We start from the raw sequence: 26,748 nt of genomic DNA, 5'->3' as shown, positions 1-26,748 counted from the left end.
AATGCACCAGTTTGAAGTAAGTGCTTCAAATTTGGCCACAAAAAAACAGCTGCCCACAAACATATGTCCTGACTCACAAACAGTCTCAAAGAAGTTCAACTTAATGCAGAATCTTTGTTTTTTCTGAAGCTCAAAGATAAACTTAAATACCCATCTGCCCAAACCATTGCTGGTATGGAACTCAAGGGAAAAATGGGCAAATGATAAAAGGCATCCAGAATAGGTCATGGAGTGTATTTGGTTCAAATACAGAAATGTAAAAGTGATACCAGAGCAATACATTTGGTACCCTGCATTATAATTATATATCTCATAAGCCACAACTTTGTAATTTTAAGTTTTAGGTGTTACAGTCAAAACTGTAAGTCAGAACAGTGGCTTTCAAGAGATACTACTGGACATGTAAAAAATTTATTAAAAATTCCTGTAAAGCAGAGGATTACACATGAGTCACAGACCATATTCATTTTCCCAGCTGTTTTGTGAGGAAGGAGTGAAGGCCAATCCCTTATAATGAATCATTAAAGCCAGTGATTGGTTAAAGACAACTACTTTGTACTCTTTTATAATTTCTTTCCATATGGTACATCCTGGGCACATGGCCTCTGCTTCTGGCCTTTTCACCTACCATATCACCCAGCTGTACAAGGTCACCTGGTACAAGCTTTACCAACAGCCACTATGGCCCCTACTACACCACTGGTGTTCACACAGAGGAATAATCCACCTTTGAACATTGACTTCAGCTGGGCTTTGCTTTAATGCTCCCATATGGGAAGGGCCATCTTAAACTACTCCTCAGTCCTGCTAGAGCAATACTATTTGGGATTATCAAGTATGGACACATAAGCTACATCTCCTTACTCATTTGTATTTTCCACAATTGCTTTTGAACTCTTAGCTTTTATATTCACATTTCAGAATCTCTTAAATGTCTGATTACATGCCTATGCTCATTTCTATTTTGATATAAAGGGTAGGGTTTTCTTGCCAATGGTGCAACTCTTTGCTTAGATGATAAAGTTAATATTCAACTTTCATTATATGAAACAATGATCTTTCTCTTGTAAATTTCCTAGTAGCAATTTCCTAAAAATATATCTTATTTGGTTCATTTTTAGAAATATAGAGTTATTTTTCTGCTACAATCTCCATTCATTATCTTTCTTTCTCAAAAACAAATAGAAAAAGAAATCCTTAAAAACATCATTATGAAAGCCACTAAAATATAAGTACAATGAACAATACTATAATCTCTTTGAAGGAAATTTGTTCTAAAATTACCAAGGGATTATATGTTTTAAGAATAGCCATGGCATGTATGTGTGTGTGTGTGTGTGTGTGTGTGTGTATGCTTATATGTGTACGTATATATATATATATATACACGCACACATATATGTGTGTGCGTATATACGTATATATGTGTATATATCTACACACATGTGTGTGTAGATATATACACATATGTGTGTGTAGCTATATATAAACACACATATATACACACAGACACATATGTGTATATATATATTTAATATATATATAAAATGACCAACTTTGGAGTGATTTGAACTGTTAGGCTACAGATATTTAAGCAGATGCATAGGAATTATATTTTTGACATTTAATTATCCCCATTTGCAAGTGAGAAATCACAGTTACTAGCATATAGTTGGCTTTACATAATAAACATTCCTCAAAATATTTGGAAGAATTTTAATAAAGAACTCAGGCTATATCTATAGTTTATTTAATACTTTTCTTATAAACTTTTATAATGTTGCAGCAAATGTCATGTAAGTAAAGCTTTATCAATTACATGGTCCTATCATCTCATTATTTGAAATATTTAATTAAGGAATATTTCTGTGTCAAGGATTGATTATGGGAGTTTTAATCAGAGGTTAAGCTATTAAAGTGTTTAAAGCTGATTCATCTACTGGCATGGTTATCAATAAAACATTTTAGCAATTAATTTTATCAGAGAATTGACAAATATGGAAGGCATGTAAATCAAATATATACTTTGTAAGTAATTTGCAGTTTAAGTATGGTTTAATAATTACATTGCTAGCATTAATAGGCTTGGGCAGAGTAAGTTTTTAAAGCTACCCTAAAACATAAGAATATAATTTCTGATATGTTTCTAATTTATTATTTAAATTGAATTTTCTGCCCTTGAGCTAATTTATTTATAGCTTATTTTGGAACATTTTACTCAGTGCAACCTTCTAAAAAGAATGTTTACCATGCTTTTCTCTTCTTTTTTACCAGAAATGAATATTAAAATATGTTAGAATATGAAATGTTATAGAATTTGATGAAAATATTGAGCCATATTAAAAAATTAAATATAACAGATATATGGATTTCTTATCTATATAGTTTTAATATATGTATTTTTTACTTTCAGTGTAAGACAATTTATTTTTTATCATCATTTATATGAAAATAGCCACAAATAATTCACAGTTGATTATAGTCAAGCCCATTTATCTACTCTTAAATTTTTACCAATATATTTTACTCAATTTCTTTTGAGGACATTTTTCTTCTTGCAATGAATATAGTATTTTTGAAGCTGCCAGATTGATAGCTCTGTTGAATGAAAGCCTCTATTTAACCATAGATGAGCAATGATACGGGATACAGCAATGCATAATCATCAAATTTCTATACTGGAGGATGCATATTTGCTTCTCTACACATGTAATGTGGGAAATCCAATTATAACCACTGAAAATTACATAGCTGTACGGAGAAAATTGACTCGTTAAAATATTGCAAACACTGGTCACTATTAACTACCCAAGTTAGGAGCCAAGGGCAGAACACTGGAAGCAGGAGCCGTAGGTTGGTTTGTACTTTCTACATGGCAGCTAAATTACTCATATCACTGCTTTGGGTTTGTTGATAATATTCATTTAGGGCTGAAATTCAAGCACTACAACAAGCAATACTTTAAACATGGCCAATCTATCATTTTATTGAAAGAGTAAGTTTTCCAGAAAAATTACTGAAATTAAGAATTAATCTTCTCTCCTAATGCAATTTCCATGTATTTTTAAAAGTTGGATTAGAAAGAAAAAATGTATTTGTTGTAAACTAGGATTCCAATTGAGTTATTCATGAGGCAAGTGCAGTAATATCTGTTAGATTCAATAGCTACTAAAGACATTGAAAGACCCTCTGAACAAATAAAATAGGTCTCCATTCTTGACTTTAAAATTCAAACAACCCAACCCTCATGTACTAAGGACCTAGTGTAGACATGCACTGTACTTTGTGACATAATCTTCCTGTACTCAGGGAGCAAAGGATTAAGATAAGCAAGCAAAAATCCAAAATGCATTGTAAAGCAAGATAATTTAGTGGAAAGTACAATGCACCTACATATCTATCTATGGGATTATCTCTGCATATGTCCATTTGCAGTTGCCCAGAATGGAAAGTTCCTGATCGGAGAACTCAGGACAGGCTGTTAGGATGAAATTATATTCATGATCTGCCTTAAAAGTCAACTGAATTTCATTAGCCATTTCTATGTGATAGTAAACACACATTTGAGGGAGTCATTCTCTACTACTTATTAAGATGTGGGTGATTTTGTTTCTGTGCCTGAAATAGGTCTGTAAGAACAGACTATTTCAACAGAATATTGAGTTATAAACTACTGGCATCTCTGGAATTATTACAATATATCTTCATTATCTTTTATTACCTGTGACAAAACTCATTGAGTAGTACATCTAAGATTTGCATATTGTATTGAATATTAATTTTAACTGAAAAGATAAGAAGTAAAGAAGTATGGAACCTGCTGAAGTATTTGGGAGGAGGAGAAGGTATACGAATGTCTGAAACTTTGAAATGCATAGTAAATAAGATGTATGGCTAGAGAGATAGATGTATATATAAAGTAAGTATGCTAAAATGTTAGTGGAAGCATCTAGATGATGAGCGTATTACCCATAAAATTGTTATTTCAATTTTTCTCTTTATAATTTTCATAAAATGTAGCAACTGAGGTAACTTTAAATATTTTGCACATGGTATCCCAGTAGCTTGGTCTAGCTAGGGTCTAGAAAACAGTATTTTTATTTTAAGCCCCCACTGAATCACATGTGAAGTCAGGTTCTAGAACCATGATCCTAAGATGTATTTCAACTTTTAAAAGTTCTTAATCGTTTTTAATCTTCATATTGAATTTTAATATTGCCAAATGTGATATACTGTTCACTTGGTATTTTCCCATAAACCCAAAGTCAATGCTAGACCAGAATAAGCCCTTCTTAGTTCTTTGTTCTTTGTTCTTATACTCAATTAAATCTAATATGTATGATATTTATATTTTCATACATTAGTAGGCTTCCCTGAGTAACTGCTTTTCTACATGATGTATCTCAAAATATTTCCTGAAAGGTCAGGAGTTTGAGACCAGACTGGCTAACATGATAAAACCCCATCTCTACTAAAAATACAAAAAACTACCTGGGGATGGTAGCATGCACCTGTAGAGGCTGAGGCAGAAGGATCACTTAAACCTGGAAGGTGGAGTTTGCAGTGAGCCAAGATCTCACCACCGTACTCCATCCTGGGTGACAAAGTAAGACTCTGTCTCAAAAAAAAAAAAAAAGTCCTTTTTTTTTTTTTTAAAAATGTGAGAGAATGTAAAGATTCTATTGATTTTCATTAGAAACTAAACAAAAACCTTATTGAAACATTTATTTTCAATGTAGATCCCCTAAACAAAACTTGTGTTTCCTAGCAATTCATTTTGGCAAGGGTTTTTAAAAATTGAATAAATTATTTTGGAGCAATATTTGACTTTCTCTAAGCCATGACACTCAACCTTAGGTACAGATTTAAGTAAAAATAATAATAAAAAAATCAATCTAGGAAAATAATAAAGCATTTCAGAAAAACAAACAACAAGCTTTTAATTCTGATGGTGAAATGTGAAACAGAGTTGGAACAGGGAGACTTCCAGTGAGGTTGGGCTGATGTAAAGAGGGTTGGGACCTAGGTGAACCCCTCTTGCTCCAGTCGTGGTTGGCAGCATTGACTAGAGTGGACGTTCAGTGCTCCCCAGATCTCTGCAGTGGGACAGACTAAAAAGCAAAAGTCATTGAGGTAGGGCTGCGCAGCTTCTGTGAACACTGAATACTTTGCTCTCAGGAACTCTCAGGGGTCTCTGCAGTGAAACTAGGGATTTGTCAACATATATGAAAGTTTAGTTTACTGCCAAGGGGTGAAATTTTTTTTTTATTGTTATTATTGTATTTCTGGTGCATAGATTGACTTTACTCCTCAATTAAATGAAGCTACCACCATTGATGTATGTAAACCTATCTTTATAAAAATTTTTCTTATTCCAATTCATTTCTCAAACTTTTCCTCTTCTTTTTGTTTTGTATCTGCTCTGCCCTTCCTATATGTAACTCAAATATATTTATTAGAACAGCTGCATATACATATAGCTTTGAAAAAAATACATAGTGTGTTTTGTGTGTATTAATTGATCACATTTTATCTTACATATAATTGTTATTTTTCATACTCAACCCCTTTTTGCTCCATATAATACCATAACCTTTAATCATCACAGAGTATTCTGTCCTAGACATCTTCCCTAGAGATGAACAATCTGGTCATTAGCAAGTTATTGAAACCAGGTTCCTTTATGGACCCATATTAGACCCTCCCCATTATTTGAGTATTTCACTGGAATTTCATTGAATTTATAGATTAGTTTGGAGATCATTGGCAGTTTTCCAATGTTAAGTTTCTCATCCATGAACTAGAGCCATTAATTAATTTGATTTTCTTTTAATGCCCTTTACTGGAGTTTCTGGGTAATCTGTAGTTTATAGAATTTTCATAAATGTGTTCAATGTTATAAACTTCCTTCCAAGAAATGCTTTGACTACCCCCATAGGAAAGATGATTTTTCTTTTAAGGCAAGAGCTATTTAATATGCATCTTAGTTTCTATATACATAGATTTTTATAGTTATATTTTAGTTATCAATTTACAATTACATAGCAGTGCAGAAAGAACAGAGTCTCCATAATGTTGAATCTTTGAGAATTATTATGTAAATGACTTTCTGAAGGTATGTGCTAGAAAATAATGTGTATTTTCTCTGAAGTATAAGGAAATGATCTCTTGCTGAGATTGTATATGTAGGTAACTATTAAATATAATTTTCATTATGAAACTTTTCTATTGATGTCTTATAAAGTTTTTGTTAATTTTTCTGCTTTCATCTCTATTTTGCCAATGTAAAATTCTACTCTTGTTTTACATGAGCTTATTATTTCCAGTACATCTTTTTTCATCCTCTGTTTTTAATCTTTCTATATTTCTTTGATTTAAATTTTTCTCCTGTAGGCAATTTATTCATGAATTTTTTAATCTAATGTGCAGGCCTTATTTATTGATGAGTTAAATTAATATAGATTTATCATCATTACTTTTATATTAGAACTTATTTCTCCTATCTTATATCATGTATCTTTTTTAATATCAATTTTTATTTCTTCCTACTAATTTTTTGTTTGCTTGCACTGAATGCTATTTTGCTTGTCTGACAACTATGTTGCATTTATATTCTATCATTAATTACTCCTCTAATAATAGGACTCATGTTATGCTTACTTTCCCCTCTCAGTTTTTAAAACTTACTAAAATATGTGCCTTTGTCTCAGATTAGAGAATGCCTTGGTCTGTTTTCATCTCAGTCTGGTCTTTTTCTCTCATGTGGAATTTTAGTTTTGAATTTTTGCGGATATGCTACTTTCACACAACTTTTAGTCATTGCTCATTTACGTAATCATAAATTTACTTTTTTTTCTCAACTAAACTTTCTATAAAGAAGTAAACTCAAAGGTTCATGCTACCTTTTGTGAGTGCAGTTCTTCTAAAAGTGCTTTACAGTGTAAAGTTATCCTTTTTAAATCATATTATTCATAATTATACAAATACATATTCAATGATATACTTATTTCCCTTTTCCTTTAACTGATAGTGTAACTAGGAATGTAATTGTAGGCTTCATGTTCTTTTTTATTTATTGTCAGAAGTTTGCAGATATTATTCCATGCCTTTTTCTATCTACTGTCTTTTGTTTTGTATGTAAAATGTTTATCCTTCCTAGATATAGAGTTTTCTACTTGTATTTGATATTTTTAAAATTTTACTAAACTATGTATATGTGTGTTTGTGTGTGTGTTTTAACTTATCCTGTGGGCACTTATAAACTCTTTTAAATGGAGGTCTTACAACTTTCTTTAATTCTGAAAAATTCTCTGCCATTATCTTACAAACATTTTAAGACATTTTTATAAGGAGTTTTGAAATTTTATTTCCCTTCTTCCACTTCTTCTGACAGGTCTTTTAAATAGGTATAACAATGGCTATTTCATTTCTATTTATTTTTTTCTTTCTCATTTATTCCTTCTATCTCTTTCCCATGTGTTTAGAGTAATATTTTTGCCATGATTTGTTACTCACTAGTGCATTTCCTAGCTGGACACGTTCTTCTACTCTATACCTCAGCTGACTTCTTTATTTCAACAACTACATGTACTTTTCATATTTAGTAGTTCCAATTGATTCTTCTGTTTAAAACATATAAACATAGACCTTCTTCTTTTTTTTTTTTTTGCTTTATATTTTCAATATCCTATCTCATCTCTGTAAAAGTAATTGGTGATCCTCACCTCTCATCTGGCTTGTTTCCATCTGGACTCCTGATTTCTATCTGTGTCTCCTACAGCCTATGTATTAGTCAGGGTTCTACAGAGGGACAGAACTAATAGGATATATGTATATATGAAAGGGAGTTTATTAGGGAGAATTGGCACATGATCACAAGGCAAAGTCCCATAATAGGCCTTCCACAAGCTGGGAAAGAAAGAAGCCAGTCCAAGCCCAAAAGCTGGGAAGCCAGCAGTACAGCCTTCAGTCTGTGTGTGAAGGCCTGAGAGCCCCATCGAAACACTGATGTAAGTCCAAGAGTCCATAGGCCAAAGAACCTGGAGTCTGATGTCCAAGGACAAGAATTGAAGGAAGCATCCAACATGGGAGAAAGATGAAAGCCAGAAGACTCAGCAAGCCAGCTTAGCCCACCTTGTTCCACCTGCTTTGTTCTAGCAGCCCAAAGACTGAGGGTGGATCTTCTTCTCTCAGTCCAGTGACTCAAATGTCCATCTCCTCTGGCAACACCCTCACAGACACACCCAAACACAATACTTTACCAGCTATCTAGACATCCTTCCATCCAATCAAGTTGACACCTAATATTAACCATCTCAGTAATATTATGCTTATTATATTAATCTACCTAATTCATCAGTTCTGTTTTTTTCTGCTGTAGACTCTTCAGCTTATTTTTCTTTCATAATGATTGAATTTCATCGATGTTTCATTATACAAATATATCACACACACAGAGGCTCATATACAATTGGGAATTTTAGTTATCAGGTATTTTTATTTTTTATTCATTATCAATTATCATCAGTTATAATTACCTTGGCCTGTGCTATTTATTTGAGGCCAGGCAAAAACCCAGGATTCTTACATATTCTTGCAGGTAACTTTAGGGAGCAGATTGGAGGCACAGGTGTAGTTTATGATGTTGCAATCCTGGCTGGTCACTTTATCCTGTTCAATTTATCCACTATTCCTACTCTATGACCTACCTGGAGATATTTTCCTCCAGGAAATAGAGTTTATGAAATGGGATTTGAGTATCTGGGACACTAACAGCCCACATTTTATATATGTATTATTATTATTTTTAATCTGAGCTACTCTTTAGCCATCTCCTAAATTTACTATTTTGTTTTCAGTTGATTCTTTGTTGTTTCTTGCCCTTCTACATGAACAGGATAGACAATTTTATCCCAAGGTAAATTAAGGAAGAGAAAAGGGCACGGCTAAAAAAACTTCTCCCACAAAGTCCCTGCTTATGGTGTCTTGTTATTTTTGTTTCTGGGTTGATAATACCATCTACCTAGAGACCCAATCATCTTGTGTCTTTGTGAATGTTTCTGCTAGACTTTGCATTTAGTTCTGAAAAAAATATATAAGCCTCCCTTTTATCTTTTGTTTCATAACCAAAGTTGACTCAGAAATCTTGTTTGACATTCAGAGATTTTTAAGATTTTGGGAGCTTTTATGATTGCATGCTTTCCATCATTCTTCCTGGCTTGTGATTTATTTTGTTGTTTATACAAATAGATACTGAAACCCAAGATTATATTAAATCAGGTTATAACAAGATTTTTTAAATAATTGATATTTAAAAGGTTATTCAGGATTAAATTTCTTCCTGTCATGGCAGTAAGAATACTTACAGAATACAACATTTAACTCACATGATTAAAATGAAAATTGTTGATTAGAGGTATTGAAAACTTGCAGCTGAGATTTGAACAAATAAAGTACTGGTAGACCTCCCAGAAACAGAAACAGTGGAAGAGTATTGCCACTCCCATGGTCAAAGACACAAGGGAGGAAAGATGTTACCAGAGCTCAGTGAGAATTGGAAACATGGAGGAGCAAATTCTAGAGGGAAGAAGTCCATGGCTCCTTTGCCCTAGATGGAGGGGCCATCTAGAGGGAAGCTACAGTCATGGAGGGACAGAGCTTCTACCAGAACATCTCCATGGAATTAAGAAGAGAGTGAAGAATCAATGCACCTTCTATTATCTCCTCCCACCCTCCTGTCTGCCACCTATGCCAATCTGGTTAAACCAAAATAGAAGCCAAGATAGTAAGGAGGTATGGAGAAGCAGCTGAAAGAAGTAGCTTTCTGGGGAAGAGGACAGGTCAGGTAAGGTATACTAACAGACATGAGGAGAGAAATAATTGAGTATTACCAAAATTCTAGCCTTTCTGTGCTTATGTTCTATCTTGGTGTTTTAGAATACTCAGTTGGAAGATTCTGATAACTTAGTCACAAATGTTCTATTCCCCCGTTTTTCCCTGCAAAATTTTCATTTGTCCAATTCTCCTCTCTGACAGCCATGCCTCTGCAAAAATCTTTTTTGTCTCATTCCTCCCAGTTTGGCAAGTTTTCTGTTGTTTGCCCATAGCACTACTATTTACTTTTTTTTTTTTAATTTATTTATTTAACTTTAGGTACATACTATATCTGGGATTTCTCCCCATGTTATCTGTCCCCACCCCCCTCCCTCCCCACTCCCCGATGTCTCTCCCCTACCCACCCCAACTGCCCCCAGTGTGTGATGCTCCTCTCCTTGAGTACACGTATTCTCATTGTTCAACACCCACCTATGAGTAAGAACATGCAGTGTTTGGCTTTCTGTTCTTGTGTCAGTTTGCTGAGAATGATGGTTTCCAGATTCATCCGAGTCCCTACAAAGGACACAAACTCATCGTTTTTTATGGCTGCATAGTATCCATGGTGTATATGTACCACATTTTCTTTGTCCAGTCTATCATTGATGGGCATTTGGGTTGGTTGTATGTCTTTGCTATTGTACACAGGGCTGCAGTGAACATACATGTGCATGTGTCTTTATAGTAGAACGATTTATAGTTCTTTGGGTATATGCCCAGTAATGGGATTGCTGGGTCAAATGGAATTTCTATTTCTAGATCCTTGAGGAATCGCCACACTGTCTTCCACAGTGGTTGAACTAATTTACACTCCCAACTGTGTAAGAGTGTTCCTATTTCTCCACATCCTCTCCAGCATCTGTTGTCTCCAGATTTTTTAGTGATCGCCATTCTAACTGATGTGAGATGATATCTCAGTGTGGTTTTGATTTGCATTTCTCTAATGGCCAATGATGATGAGCATTTTTTCATATGTTTGTTGGCCTCATATTTATCTTCTTTTGAAAAGTGTCTGTTCATATCCTTCACCCACTTTTGAATGGGTTTGTTTTTTTCTTGTATATCTGTTTTAGTTCTTTGTAGATTCTGGTTATTAGCCCTTTGTCAGATGGGTAGATTGCAAAAATTTTTTCCCATTCTGTTGGTTGCCGATTCGCTCTAATGATGGTTTCTTTTGCTCTACAGAAGCTCTGAATTTTAATTAGATCCCATTTATCTATCTTGGCTTTTATTGCCATTGCTTTTGGTGTACTTTTATTACAACAATTTGACATTTTAACTTAATTGATTAGTGGCTTTTCATTCTCTTTCTCATCTCCTCCAGAACAGAAATTGTCTTGTCATTCTGTATTCCTTAGGACTTCTATTATTACTGGAAGATGGTAAGTGCCCAGAAAAAAATTTCATAAATGAATGAAAGGGAGAATGAATGAAAATCTTCCCCATGAGAAAAGGAAAAAGTGGGCAAATATATCACAAGCAAACAAGGAAAGTAGGAGATGGGAGAATTAAAAAATAAATGATGTTATAAGTGGGAACAATTTATAAGCTTAAAGTAAAAAATAAAACGGAATTAGGCTAAAACTTGAGTGGAAAGAGAAAGTCAACAAAACAAAATGAAAATCCAAAAAACTGAACTACACATTTTAAAAGGTATGCAATCCAAATAAAATGGAGGTCACAAATATTGTCTGTAATTGGTAATTCTAATTTAGAAATGGCTTTTCTTAAGGTGTGAGAAAAGAATTTTAATGCTAATTCACACTTTAGTTCTTTGATTTCAGCAAATTTAGATTATTACATTTTCTAAATCTATGATTATAATTTAATGGGTAAAGTGAGGTTGGCACCATTTTAAAACTCTGTACCCATATTTTGTTTGGTAGTCAATGTTTACATTTAAACTTGGTATTTGTTTATAGTTAATAAAAAGAAAAGAACATGTGCTGTTATTTAAGTGCTATAGTGAATAATTTCCCCTTCTTTCTATAGCTATAACTGATATTTAAAGACTGACCCACTAATCTAAAGTTTAGATAACTCAAGGCAGAGTTTAGAAGTGTTTCTTCACACTTGGGATTATTAAATATGAAAGAACATATGTCCATCCAAAATTTGTTGTACTTATTTTGCTAAAATTTATTTTATATAGCCTAGCCAAGACAGTACAACATTTTGCTAATTGGTAATAGTTCATTTAAATAGCCAGTGGTTTCTACACATTTCTACACATAAAGGGAGGGAGGGAAAGAACGAAGGAAAAAAGGAAGAAAAGAGGGAGGGAGGGAAGAAGGGAGGGAGAGGGGAAGACAGAGAGTGAGAGTTTTAAGAGGTTTCATTATTGTATTATGTTAAGGCCAGCAGATCAGAAGATGACTGCCATTGAAAAGACAGTTTGTGGGCCAGGCACAGTGGCTCACACCTATAATGCTTTGGAGTCCAAGGTGGGAGGATTACTTGAGGCCAGGAGTTCAAGACCAGCCAGAGAAACATAGTGAGTCCCCCATCTCTACAAATAAATAAATGAATTCACTGGATATGATGCCATGTGCCTATAGTTCTAGCTGCTTGGGAGGTTGAGGCCGGGGGATTATTTAAGTTCAGGAGTTGGAGGCTGCAGTGAGCTATAATCATACTAATGCATCCCAGCCTGGGTGACAGAGTAAGACCCTATCTCTAAAAAACAACAACAAAAAGATAGTTTGTTATACTTACAGGTGGAGACACAGGGGCTCACATAGGCCAGCATGAGTTGGGTGAGGTGCAGTCAGGAGGCAAAGAAAGAGGGAAAATCTTGAGCCAAGAGCTTTTATTGTGGTTTCCTTGGGAGGGAATTTCAGCAGGATCAGGGTCAGAGGAGCTGTCTCTAGTTGTCTAGGACCTAGCCCTGAAATGCTAAGGGAAGGTGGATAGTGGCTTAGAGTACAGGGTGTAAACTGTGTATTGGTTTATTTGCATATGAAAGTTGTGCTCACAGGTGAGTTGCTTACTCTCTCTAGTAACTGGCTAATTCCAGAGTGAGCTGACTTCTTCTAGGTTCAGCAAGGCCTCAGATGTCAAAACCTCAAAATAAAGATAGGCATGGTTAATATAAGAAGAAAAGAAAGGATATTTTATGAATAGTTGAAGAGCAAATAAATATTTGATCTTAGAATTCTGATGGAAGACTAACAAAAATGTATATTTTTTCATCTATAAACATTTAATGATAGTATTATCAGATAAAAATAGAATAAACAATCTTGTATGGGAATATTTTGGCAGGAATGACCTCAAATACCATTATATTTGTAATTTAAAATATATGATCCTGTGAGTCATGAATTTATAGAAAATGATTTGCAAAACTTCAATTAATGACCTTGATTGTTTTTCTGTAAGAAGAGAGGGAGAGGTTATGTGAGTGCAAGTAAATTAACCTTTTATTCCATACCCTACCAACTTCTTCTACACTGACAAGTAATCAAGATTGTTTGACAGAAACAGAAGTTGTTTAGCTTCTCAGCTCTCCTGCCATTAAAATATGATGTCAGATAATTTGTTCCTGTTTAGGTCTAGCTTGATTACTTCTGGTTCCCTGAGATTTGAATTGATGAAGTTTTACTTTAGTTACATAGCAGTGTTAATAAATGCTGTCATGTTTATTAATGAGATGCCAAAATTGTATTGTTATATTTAGAGGACAGAGCCAAGTTCATATAACTTAAAGTAGTTGAATGTGATAAAAGGTTAATTAGACTTCATGACCTGTTTGGAATATGTCTTGGGTCTCAATACCAATATAACTTTTAATGCAAAACACCAAAACCCAGATTAATTTATAAGAAAACTATTTAATAGCCTGTCACTTAAATAGTAAATGATTCTAACACCTCCTGAAGAAATGTAAAACTAAAAGAAATATTAAAACCAAAAATTTAAAAGAGCAAAGCAAAAGAAGTTTCAGTCAAGGCAAGCCAAAGTGTTATTTCCCTTGATCCAGTGTGAGTTTATTACATGAACATTTTACTCACGCTGTATACTGAGAATATCAAATAGTCCCCTTTAAAGGAAGAATCCTAGTGAGAGCTTACTATAAATTGTTCAGATGTATAATATAAGGAATTTAAAATACAATGGAATAACTGGGTAGCAGAACATACGCTGCAGAAAATTTATAACTCAACTTTACTTTCTCATTTTTGACTGGGGATAAGTAAAAAATACTAACTTGAACGACCAGGCAAGAACAGTATTCAATGGCTAATGAGAATTTTTGTAGGCGAAAATAAAACTGCACAAATAAAGTTCTAGCCATATTGAAATTACAAAATAAAATTCTCATCTAATAAAAAATTCACTGAGAAATGTAATAATTTATTTTTCACCTTCCAGGGAAATAGAATGCAAAATAAGTCCATATCTAGACAAATCCTGGTGGAATTTTTCAAACTTCTATGACCAAAAAAAAAAAAAATCCAGTGAGTTTCTAGATTTTAAAAAGTACTAAATTACTTTTAAAAAATCAAGTTTGGACACAACATGAAAACAGAATATCTAAGAGGAAAAATTATGTGTAGCTTACAAAAATAATTATATCCCAGTTTCCCTTACTTTACTAGAGTATAGAGAAATTACTTTTACAAAAGGTATGTAAGTTTTATTAAATAAAAGTCAATGTGAGCTTCTTAATATTACAATTCTAGCTTAACAACTATTGTATTTAGAAGAAATAATATATTTAGCTACTAAAGAATAATAGCAAAAAACATGCTTTGAATAAGACATCTCTCTCTTATGTTATATAGTACTCCCGTTTTACTAAAATTAACAGCAACCATAGACAAGCAGAGAGCCAAGTCATGAATGAACTCCCATTCACAATCAGTACAAAGAGAATAAAACAACCAGGAATACAGCTAACAAGGGATGTGAAGGATCTCTTCAAGGAGAACTACAAACCACTGCTCAAGGAAATAAGAGAGGACACAAACAAATGCAAAAACATTCCATCCTCATGGATAGGAGGCATCAGTATTGTGGAAATGGCCATACTGCCGAAAGCAATTTATAGATTCAATGCCATTCCCATTGAACTACCATTGCCATTTTTCACAGAATTAGAAAAACATATTTTAAATTTCATACAGAATCAAGGAAGACCCCCTATAGCCAGATAATCCTAAGCAAAAAGAACAAAGCTGGAGGCATCACACTACCTGACTTCAAACTATACTACAAAGCTACAGTAACCAAAATAGCATGGTGCTAGTACCAAAACAGAAATATAGACCAATGGAGCAGAATAGAGACTTCAGAAATAACACCACACATCTACAACCATCTGATCTTTGACAAACCTGACAAAAACAAGCAATGGAGAAAGGATCTCCTATTTGGTAAATGATGCTGGGAAAACTGGCTAGCCATATGCAGAAAACTGAAAGTAGACTCCTTCATTATACCTTATACAAAATATAACTCAAGATGGATTAAAGACTTAAATGTAAAACCCAAAACTGTAAATACCCTAGAAGAAAACCATAAAAACCCTAGGCACTACCATTTAGGACATAGGCATGGGTAAAGACTTCACAACAAAAACACTAAAGCAATTGCAACAAAAGCCCAGATTGACAAGTGGGATCTAATTAAACTAAAGAGCTTCTACACAGCAAAAGAAACTATCATCAGAGTGAACAGGAAACCTAAAATATGAGAGAAAATTTTTGCAATCTACCCTTCTGACAAAGGTTCAGTATCCAGAGTCTACAAGGAACTTAATTACAAATTTACAGGAAAAAAACAAAAAAATCCATCAAAAAGTGGGCAAAGGATATGAACAGACACTTCTCAAAAGAAAACATTTACATGGCCAACAAACTTACAAAAAAAAAGCTCAACATTACTGATCATCAGAGAAATTGAAATCAAATCCACAATAAGATACCATCTTGCGCCAATCAGAATGGCGATTATTAAAAAGTCAGGAAAAAATAGATGCTGGTGAGACTGTGGAGAAGTAGGAAAGCTTTTACACTTTTGTTTGGAATGTAAATTAGTTCAGCCATTGTGGAAGGTAGTATGGTGATTCCTCAAGGATCTAGAACCAGAAATACCATTCGACCCAGCAATCCAGCAATCCCATTACTGGATATATACCCAAAGGAAAATAAATTATTTTATTATAAAGGTACATGCATACATGTTTATTGCAGCACTATTTACAATAGCAAAGACATAGAACCAACCAAAATGCCCATCAATTGTAGACTGGATAAAGAAAATATGGTACATCTATACCATGGAATACTATGCTGCCATATAAAGGAATGAGATCAAGTCCTTTGGAGGGACATAGATGTAGGTGGAAGCCATCATCCTCAGCAAACTAACACATGAACAGAAAACCAAACATCGCATGTTTTCACTCATAGGTGAGACTTCAGGAATGAGGAAACATGGACACAGGGGAACAACACACACTGGAGCCTGTTGAGGGATGGGAGGTTAGGGGAGGGAACTTAGAGAATGGGTCAGTAGGTATGGCAAACCACCATGGCACATGTATACCCGTGTAACAAACCTGCACATTCTGCACATGTATTCTGTTTTTAATATGTTATTTTTTCATTTTCATTCAATTCAAAACATTTTATGACTTCCCTATGACTTTTGAAACATGGCTTACTGTGACATACGGTGTTTACTTTTCAAGTGTACAGAGATCTTTCCTTATATTCTCTGTAATTGATTTTTAGTATAATTTCATGAGTTCTCATGAGATCTGGTTGCTTAAAAGTGTGTAGCACTTCTTTCATTCTCTTCCTCCTGCTTCAGCCATGTAAGATGTGTTTGCTTTCCCTTAACCCTCTGTCATGATTGTGTTTCCTTAGGCCTCCTTAGCCAGGCTTCCTGTATAGCCATCTGCTCCTGAAAACATAGAGCTACATAATGAATCATCATGGATCTGAGCTTGCTGTTAACTATAGCATAAATACTGTTTTGTAAGTATTGATAATCTCTTTTTCAACATCATTGAGTGTGGCTCTGGTGTCATTGCATTTGTGTGGTGTGGTGAATATGTTGCAGCAGAGCTTTACATATTGGGAATGGATAGGGGAATATTCTGAAGAGGAATCTAAGGTGATGATTTCTCCAATGACTTCAAGAAAAATTCAGAGATAAGCTTCAATTTGGTGTGAGTACCATAGCCTGGAGGGGTGGCATAGTGGGGCAGAACTATAGAAGGAAAGCTGGAGAAAGACAGTGAGATTAACAGGATCCAAAGCAAAGCAAGAGAAAAGGAGGAGCAGCATTGGCCAATGGCAGTAATGAAGTCAGCAATAGAGCCAAAGTCTGGTTTTTATTGGTCGGTTGGGCTGTGGTCATTTTGTGGTCCACTAGGCTATCATAGAGTTGGCTCATGATGAGATTGTGAACCTCACTAGGTTTGCAGTAATCTTGCACTAAATTTAGTATCCTAAGGTATAAAGGGTCATCAGGAAGTCAGAAATGTACTGATGTGGTTGAATAGCAAGGAGAAAAGGGGTAGCTGTCTTGCTAACCTTTTGGGGATATATCCCCTGATGCATTCAACCCCAAATGAGGCTTTAAGTTATCTCTTATGTAATGATCTGACATGTACTTTAAAAGGCAAAATGTGAAGTTAGGAACATTACTTCAAATGTCCTAATAGCAGGGCATACAGCTAGCATATGTGCTACCTTCTATATCTTGCAAATCTTCTCTGAATTTAAAATACCCAATAGAAGCTTTTTTAGTTTTTATAAGAAGGCTTGCTGTCATGGTGGAAATGGACCTATGGTGTCACCTAGGCTGGTTATGGCTGTAGTATTGAAAGCCTGAATAAGTGTGGGTGGCATCATGGTCAGAATACAGCCCAGCAGCTTTGCATTGACAGGTGGAATCTGCACGATGGACTGTTGTATCCCAGACCCAGGTCATTAGTTAAGGTATGCATAGCCAGGCTATGAAAAATCAGAAGACTAGTCATTTTTGCAGTGTGGATGTTACCTCTTGAGGAACCAAAGCATTGCTGACAAGTTTAGGCTTAAGGTAGAACATGGATGTACCAATTTAATCGTGTTCCTAGGTTCTCAGATACCCCATTCTGTTTTTTATTTTGTTTTAATTTTGTTTTCATCTTTTGTATTTTTTGTGTTTCATTGTGGATAATTTCTATTGTCATATCTTCAAGTTCAACTATTTCCTTGGCTTGATTAAATCTACTGATGGATCTATCAATGGCATTCATTATCTTCGTTACTGTGTGTTTCAGCTCAATTATTTCCATTACTTTATATCTTACAGTTTTTTTTTCTGATCTGAAATTCTTCATCTGCTCATGCTTGCTGTCTTCCCCTTTTCAGTTAGATCCTTTAACATATTAATCATAGGTTTTTAAAAATTCCTTAATAGTTTAAAGGTAGGAGTCATATCTGAGTCTGGTTGGTTGTATTGCTTTGTCTCTTGACATTGTGATTATTAAAAATTCTTTATATGTCTTGAAATATTTAGTGGGAATCTGGAAATTTATTGTAAGAGAGTAAACACTGAGGTAATTTATATATATGCCTGATAAACAACACACTGTGTTTTCTTTTTCTTTTCTTTCTTTTTTCTTTTTTTTTTTCATTGTTAGGTTTTTATTGCAAGGAGTTGGGCTAATCTACTTAGGAGTTGAGTTGGGTTTTGTTATACCTTAGTGCACCCCATTTCTCAAATTCCCCTAGTATAATTCTGTGTGTATGACGTGAATTGGTTTGCTAGAGTTTTTGTTTGTTTGTTTTTTACAACTTCCTCCGTCAGCTTTAGGTGTCTCCTTTGTACCTGTACCTTGGGTTTTTCTACCTGCTCTTGAACTTCCCCTAGCAGTATCAGGCTGTTATTTATTAGGGAACAATTGTCAGCATGATGGTGGGGTTGGGGCTAGAAGAGCAGGTTTTTTGTGGCTCTTGTTCAGGCTTAGGCAGATACTGTGCCCTTGGGTCTCATTAATGGGGTCTTCTCAGTAATCCTGCAACTCCCACAACAATCAGAGTTTTACTGTCCAGGCCCCATATATTTTTTGCCCCTTTCCCAACACAGAAGGTTTTTCATCTTAATCCCTTTCCTCAGCTATCATGGCTTTTCACTTCTTTCTTGAGGATGGTAGGGTTTGCCCTCTATGGTTTTTGTTCTGTAGGGGACATAAAGGAGGAGGATTCAGGCTGAACTTTGTGCCTTTATCACAATGGCTGCTGTTTACTCCTCTAGGTCTTCAACAGAAGTAACATTTACTCAGAAATATCTCTCACCTTCTGCCAATCTTTCTTGTGAGCCACTTAGTGAGGTCCATGAAGATGAGCCCATGTGTTAGTACAAATTCTTCTGTGTTCTGTACTTTTACATAAGCCCACATTCAACCTTTAGCAAAGGTTGTCAAGTGTCTGACAACTACCCCATCCAAACAAGAGCTTGCTTCCTATTTTTTTCCTGAATATTCCCATCTTCCTTTGAACTGGAAGTTAGTTGTTTGCCTTACAACTGCACTTTCTAATGGTTTCAATGAGAGTTATAACTTTGCAGGTTATCGAACATTTTATATTCTAAGGGTGAGAATGCTTCTCTTTCCCACATTTTAACAGGAAGCCAGAAGCCAAACATGTTTTTAAAAATTAAAAGTGTTTCCTAAATTCCTAATAAAACCTTGCTCTATTTTTAGCATATAATCAGAATAGTAGTAAAAACCCTTAGATAGTATTCCCTGAGTCATGAATTTATACCAGGACTTCAAATACTGCTTACCTTCACAAGAAAGCTTTCTTAATTACTCTCTTGTCAACTTTTCTTTGGTACCTTACTGAGAGAAGACAATCAGTGTTCTCCCAGAACTTTCCTTTCAATTTAACTTATGGCAAGATTGTAATTTGTGAGTGAATCTATGCTAGGTGGCAGCTTGGGTAAAGAGTTGACATTTGATTATTTTCTAAGTATGATAGAAACTCAAATTGTAACTATGGTATTATTTCCCTCTCTTTGTACGTAAAATCAGAGGTGAATAAGTAGGTTAGTACAGGATTCATGTTATTTAAATTATGTGGTGGGTTAGACTTTAGTGAGATGACTGGTATTTTGGAGTTGATGCACTTTGGGATCTCCTCAGCCTTTAGCAACTTCTTGGAGACCCAAAACCTTGTCTTTCCATAACAATCTCTTCAGTATCCAATCTACATACATATAACACTAATGACATGTACACAGAGGAGGATTCTTGAATCTGTCTTCCTACTGGACAATAGCATTCCTCTAGTCCAAGCTACAGCTGGCACCTGCCCTAACTCAACTAATCATTACCTCAGTCCCTGAAATTTGGAATTGGAATGCTGGGATTCTCCTCAGTTGATAGTAGTCTCTGAATCTGGGAGCACATATATTATCTTTCCATAGAAGAAATGGGCAGTATGGTTCATTAACAGACAGTATTGTTTTTCTTAAGTTCATTTAAAAGAAAATCTTCATATACTTCTAAAAACCAGAAGTGATATTTTTATCTATGCTAATGTCCTCAGTTGTAGCAGACTAGGATTATAAATCAATGCTTCAACAATGAACTATGAGCCTGTGTGTGTGAAAAAAGAAATAGATTTTAACTATTTCTATTGAAATCCTAAGAGGTTATTAAAAATAAGAGAGAGAAAAGTAGAAAGGGAAAAAATCCCTTAAAAGAAAATGTAATAGATAATACACAGAGCTATTATGCCCCACTTTATTTGTCTTGGTCTCCTGACCCTCTTGATTAGCACTTCTATTCTTAAAGCTCTCTGGGAAAAGCACTGAGATTATTTAAGTCTCTTCTTACTCCAGTCACCTCTTCACATTGTAGAAGCTCTAACAATTGGCCGTGATTGAAATCTTTCCAGGCTACATGAACAATAACCAAATACAAGAACAAAATACATAATGGGCATATAAGAAGGATCGTTGTTAACTTTTCATGTGATTTGAATTGAGATGCTAATACTAATCATCTGCTTTAATAAGGGATTTATTTGGATCTCTTTATTTGTTTTTTCTTCTCCCCAGTGAATATTGCTTTCTTTTTATTACTGGGCATGTTTTATGAGTTGTGATTTATCTGTGTGTGTTGGATTTGATTTATTTCTGTGATACTCTACTGTTTTTAAAATCTGATTGAAAATGAGGTTCAGGATATAAAATGTGTGCTCTGTAATGTTGGATTCCCCCACAAATCTTAGAAGACCTTGACCAAAGGGAAGTCTAATGATATTCACTTAAGTCTTGCTATCACATGTAATTTGGTAACACAATATTTTATTCTCAGAAGTAGAACAATTCTCATTCTTTATTGTATACCTTGTATTTTGCAGTTTCTATGCCTTGGCATTAATATTCTACTAAGATGACTAGTTTGAGGCAATTTAAGGACAAAAATGCTTCAGCTTTCTGGATTTACTTATGTAGAGATAAGTTGGAGAGATAAAAGACAAATATGGCAGCCAAAGCACATTTTTGTCTCTCATGATATATCTTTTCATACCTTTAACCCTTATAATAAGTATTCTTTCAACCAGAGGTAAAGGAATCACTTACAGGTAATGGAAGATTCATGAAATATACAGCATCAAGTACTTTTGGTGAAATAATCCAAGATTAGGAGAGAGCAGTCTCAAGGCAATTTGTGAGCCAAAGCAATTTTATTGGAAAGACAGTTATACATCTGTTTGTGAAAGGGTGTGTGTGTGTGTGTGTGTGTGTGTGTATGAGATAATGAATATCCATGGACAGAATTGAAGTAAGAAAGCTGTCTCTGTTTATTTTCATACCCATTTTAGAAAAATACAATCTTCCCAAAATTCTTGGTCATAGAATCAGGATTTGGGAACCTCAGGTATCTGTAGCCCTGTCTTTTTAACTTCAGGAAGAGATTGCAGACAGTTCATACCAAGTGGAAAGAGGATACAGAAAATCAGTGAGAAGTCACATACTATTTTTTTCTATATGTTTCTAGCTGCACTTTACATTTCTAGATTAAAAAATGCATGGGGAGAAATGCCAGATATAGGTGAAGGGGAGGAAGGCAGCAAATCACACTGCCATGTGTGTACCTATGCAACAATCTTGCATGTTCTTCACATGTACCCCAAAACCTAAAATGCAATTTAAAAAAAAGTGCAGGCACCAAAACCAGAGAAAGACATTACAAGAGCGGAAAACTACAGACCAATAGATCTTATGAAGATAAATACAAAAATTATCAATAAAATATTAAAAGTATGAATCAAAAAATGTACAAAAAATAATTACATAACTAAATGGGATTTATTCCAGATATATCAGGCTGGATTACCATTTGAAAATTGAGTAATTTAATCTTTCATGTCAAAATTGATATGATAGATTAAATTTTGATATGATACTTTAAATTACTGAGTTTTAAAAATGTGATCTAGCCTGACATATCTGGAATAAATCCCGTTATACAATCGTATCAATAGATGCAAAAAAATAAAGCATTTGACAAATTTTAAAATTCACTTATGTAAAAAAAAAAAACTCAGCAAACTGGGAATAGAGGTGAATTTAAACAATTTAACAAAGAAGATCTACAAAAAGCCTAAAGTTAAAGCATACTTTATGCTGGAAAACTATGTGCTTTCTTCCTAAGATCTGAAATGAGGCAAGGAAGTTCCATCTCAACATTACTATCCAATATTTTATTAGAAATTGTTGCTAATGCAGTAAGTCAGGAAGAGAAAACAAAGGTATATATACTTAGAAGGAATAAATTAGAAGTCTTTGCTCAAAAATGGCAAGATTTTCTATGTAGTGATCCCAAAGAGTCAACAACAACCACAACAAAAACCTCCTAGAGACCGGGCGTGGTGGCTCAAGCCTGTAATCCCAGCACTTTGGAAGGCCGAGGCGGCCGGATCACGAGGTCAAAAGATCAAGACCATCCTGGTCAACATGGTGAAACCCCGTCTCTACTAAAAATACAAAAAATTAGCTGGGCATGGTGGCGCGTGCCTGTAATCCCAGCTACTCAGGAGGCTGAGGCAGGAGAATTGCCTGAACCCAGGAGGCAGAGATTGCGGTGAGCCGAGATGGTGCCATTGCACTCCAGCCTGGGAAACAAGAGCGAAACTCCGTCTCAAAAAAAAAAAAAAAAAAACCTCCTGGAACTAATAAACATTTAGAGCAAGATTGCAGAATACATGCTTAGTGTACAGTAGTCAGTTGCTCACACCAACAATGAACAATTAGAATCTGACAAAAAAAAAGCACAATCTCATACATTAGCACCAGAAATAATCAATTTCATGAAAATGCTAATAAAATGTGCCTATGATCTATACAAAGGAAACTACAAATCTCTGATGCAAGAAATCAAATAAAATTTAAATAATTGGAGAACTAGTCCATGATTATGAATAGAAAGAGCCAATATAGTTAGGGTGTTGGCTTTTCCTCATTTGATCTACCAATTCAAAATAATCACAATCAAAAAGCTCAGAAAGTTACATCGTGGATGTCAACAAACTGATTTTAAAGCTTATGTGGAAGGATAAAAGATTCAAAATAGCCAACACAGGGCTAATGAGGAAGAACAAAGTTAGAAGACTGACTCTACCCAACTTCAGGGCTTCTTATGAAACTACAATAAGAAATATAGTGTGGCAAAGAATAAGCAGCTCAATGGAACAGAATGGTGGTCAGAGGGATTTTTAGGGCAGTGAAATTATTCTGTATTAAATCATAATTGTTTATAGGTGACATTCTGCATTATTTAATGTCCATAGAATATAAGAAGAGTGAATCTTAATATAAACTATGCACTTTAATTAATGATAATGAATTAATATTGTTTCATGAACTACAAATGCACCATACTAATATGTTAATAATTAAGGAAACCAGGAGGTGAGGGGAGTATAGGAACTCTGTATTGTCTGTTTAATTTTTCTATTAGTCTAAAACTGTTCTAAATACTGTAATCTATTAATTTTAAAATGTTAGATCATAAGTCAAAAATGTGGGAGAGGTCTGTAAAACCTCATTTTCTCTTTATAACCATCCTCCTGTTAATCAAGTCCAGCCCAAGGATTTGGTGTCCTAAATTACTTTCGTATTTATTGGCTTTTCTTTTTAATTCTATTGCCATTTTCTAGGAGAGATTGTCATTACCTCTCTGGATTTTGCATTAACTTCCTAACTGTTGCTTTCTATCTTTCTGTCTTCCAATCCACAATTCAAAATATTGGCAGAATGATCTTCCTTTAATACAAAATATATCACATCACATCACTCTACTGCTTAAAACCTTTCACTGATTTTCTATTTCCAAGCTTCTTTCTCTATCTTATAGGAGCCTTTATAATTTAGCTGATGTTTATCTTTCATGTTATTTCATTTTACTGCAGTTTTTCTTGCCTGTTGAGCTAGTATTATACTAAACTTTGCATAGTTCCACCAGAGCCACATCCTCAAACCTAATATATGATATTCCTATTGCTTCAATATTTCCCTTGCTATTTTTTCTTCACTTGGTTTTTGCTTTTTCCTTTGAATTTTAGCTTAGATATTACACCATCTAGGAAGATTTCTATTCCCTACAAACTGTAGCTAAGTACTCCTTCTAAGTCACCTTGAATTTTCCTTAACATGGTATATAAACTTCTGATTTTCTTCTCAACATCTGCATTTGATCATAACCTTTGAAAAGGCTAAGTTGTGGCTACCTTATGCACTGAGGTCATCACAGAATCTCCAGTGTAACAAGCTCTCTGTTATATATTTGTCAAAAAAATAAACACTTAGAATCAGCCCTAAAATTGTCTCACACCTAAACTCATGTCAATGAAAAGATACCCACCTGTTTTTTTTTTTTTTTTTTTTTTTTTTTTGATACAGAGTCTTGTTCTGTTGTACACCAGAGTACAGTGGCACAATCTGGGCTCATTGCCACCTCCACCTCCTGGTTTCAGGCTATTCTCCTGCCTCAGCCTCCCGAGTAGCTGGAACTACAGGTGCATGCCACCTTGCCTGGCTAATTTTTGTATTTTTAGTAGAGACAGGGTTTCACCATGTTGGCCAGGATGGAATCCATCTCTTGACCTTGTTATATGCTTGTCTTGGCCTCCCAAAGTGCTAGGATGACAGGTGTGAGCCACCACACCTGGCTGGATACCCTTCTACTTAAAAAAAGGAATTTGGATGGGTGAAATGGAAGAATAGGAATGTGGAATAAACAAACTAAGAATTAGAATATTGAATTCTGATTTGCAAGGACCCTCCTACTAACTCAAGAAACATTTTTGGTAACAGTTTTATTGTGTTATAATTCATATATGGTAAAAGTTACCCTTTTAGTATGTACAATTCATTTTTCAGTATATTTGGAGTTACATAATTATCAGTGCAATCAGTATTAGAAGATGTTCATTACCACAAAAGGAAATTCTGCCCCCTTTCGCCACCCCCTGAATCTTTTCATGTCCCCACCCCCTAGGTGACTACTAATCAACTTTCAGTTCCCATCGAATCTCTTATTCTAGACATTCAATGTAAATAGAACCATAAAATATATAATCTTTAATGCCAGGCTTTTTAAAATGTTTTTTCTGGTTTGTAATTTCATCTATGTTATTCAAGTAACTTTGACAGATTTAGCTATATGTTTTGGAAGTTTTCAACAATAGAGTTTGTCAAAACATAGCCAAATGTAACCTAATTTATTAGTCAAAACAATTAAAAATACCATAATTGACATTCATTCTATTAGCCAATATACATTATACCAAATATATTTTATATAAGAAAGCTTCAGATTCATCACTGGTTATGAAAACTTTTATTCTTTAGATTAGCCTGGTATTTGGGGCTTTTCACACACACAGACACACATATGACTGTCTTCCTAATAAAACTGCCTCTACTCTACTCACAAACAAATTATCTTGGAATTGCTCTCTCCTAATCTTTGTTTCACCAAAGGACTTGATGCTGCATATTTCATGAATCTTCTGTTACCCGTAAATGATTCCTTTACCTATAGTTGGAAGAATATTTATTATAAGGGTTAAAGCTGTGAAAAGATGACACTGGATCATTAGAGACAAATAATGTACTTTGGCTGCCATATTTGTCTTTTATCTCTTCAGCTTCTCTCTACATAAGTAAATTCAGAAAGCTGATGTATTTTTGTTCTTAAATTGTCTCAAACTAGTCATCTTAGTAGAATATTAATGCCAAGGAATAGAAGCTGCAAAATACAAGGAATACAATAAAGAGTGAGAGTTTGTTCTACTCCATAAACAGGATGTACACTTTTCTTCAGAAGAGTTTACTTCAGTACATCATGGAATAGAATAGTACCAATGGGTTGTATTCAGTCTGCAAATATATCTACAAGTTATTGAAACTAACTATTTACATGTATGTCTCAGAAATATTATTTGACTAAATCTTGTTCCTAAGAGAAACAGTTCAGCATGCTCTTGAAAGCATAAAGGCTGCCTTTGTTTGACACAATTTAGTAGTATCTTTTTCCAAAAGTTGATGAGGAAAACATAGGGAATGATTCTTAAATTCTGATAAAATATACATTTATACTTCAGAACATTTGGGAACAGTTGATTTACTGCTGAGAAAAAAATATTAACAGCAAAGTTTGTTTCATTATGTGTGTAATGAAGCAGCTAATGTTCTCTTTCTCCCTTTGTAGAAATGGTAAATGAAGATTTGCATTCTGGGTAGAACTTCCTCTTGGGGAAGCAATAGAAGCCTAGACTGACATTCCCTAGACCCCAAACCTTGTTAAAAGTGGTTTCAGTCCTGGGGACCTAATGCACTGATTGCTTCCCTAGAAGG

Source organism: Aotus nancymaae, unplaced genomic scaffold (genome assembly GCF_030222135.1).
Source record: "Aotus nancymaae isolate 86718 unplaced genomic scaffold, 86718_ANA_hifiasm-v0.15.2.pri h1tg000041l, whole genome shotgun sequence".
In the NCBI taxonomy this organism is placed as follows: Eukaryota; Metazoa; Chordata; class Mammalia; order Primates; family Aotidae; genus Aotus; species Aotus nancymaae.
This window is presented reverse-complemented; position numbering follows the sequence as displayed.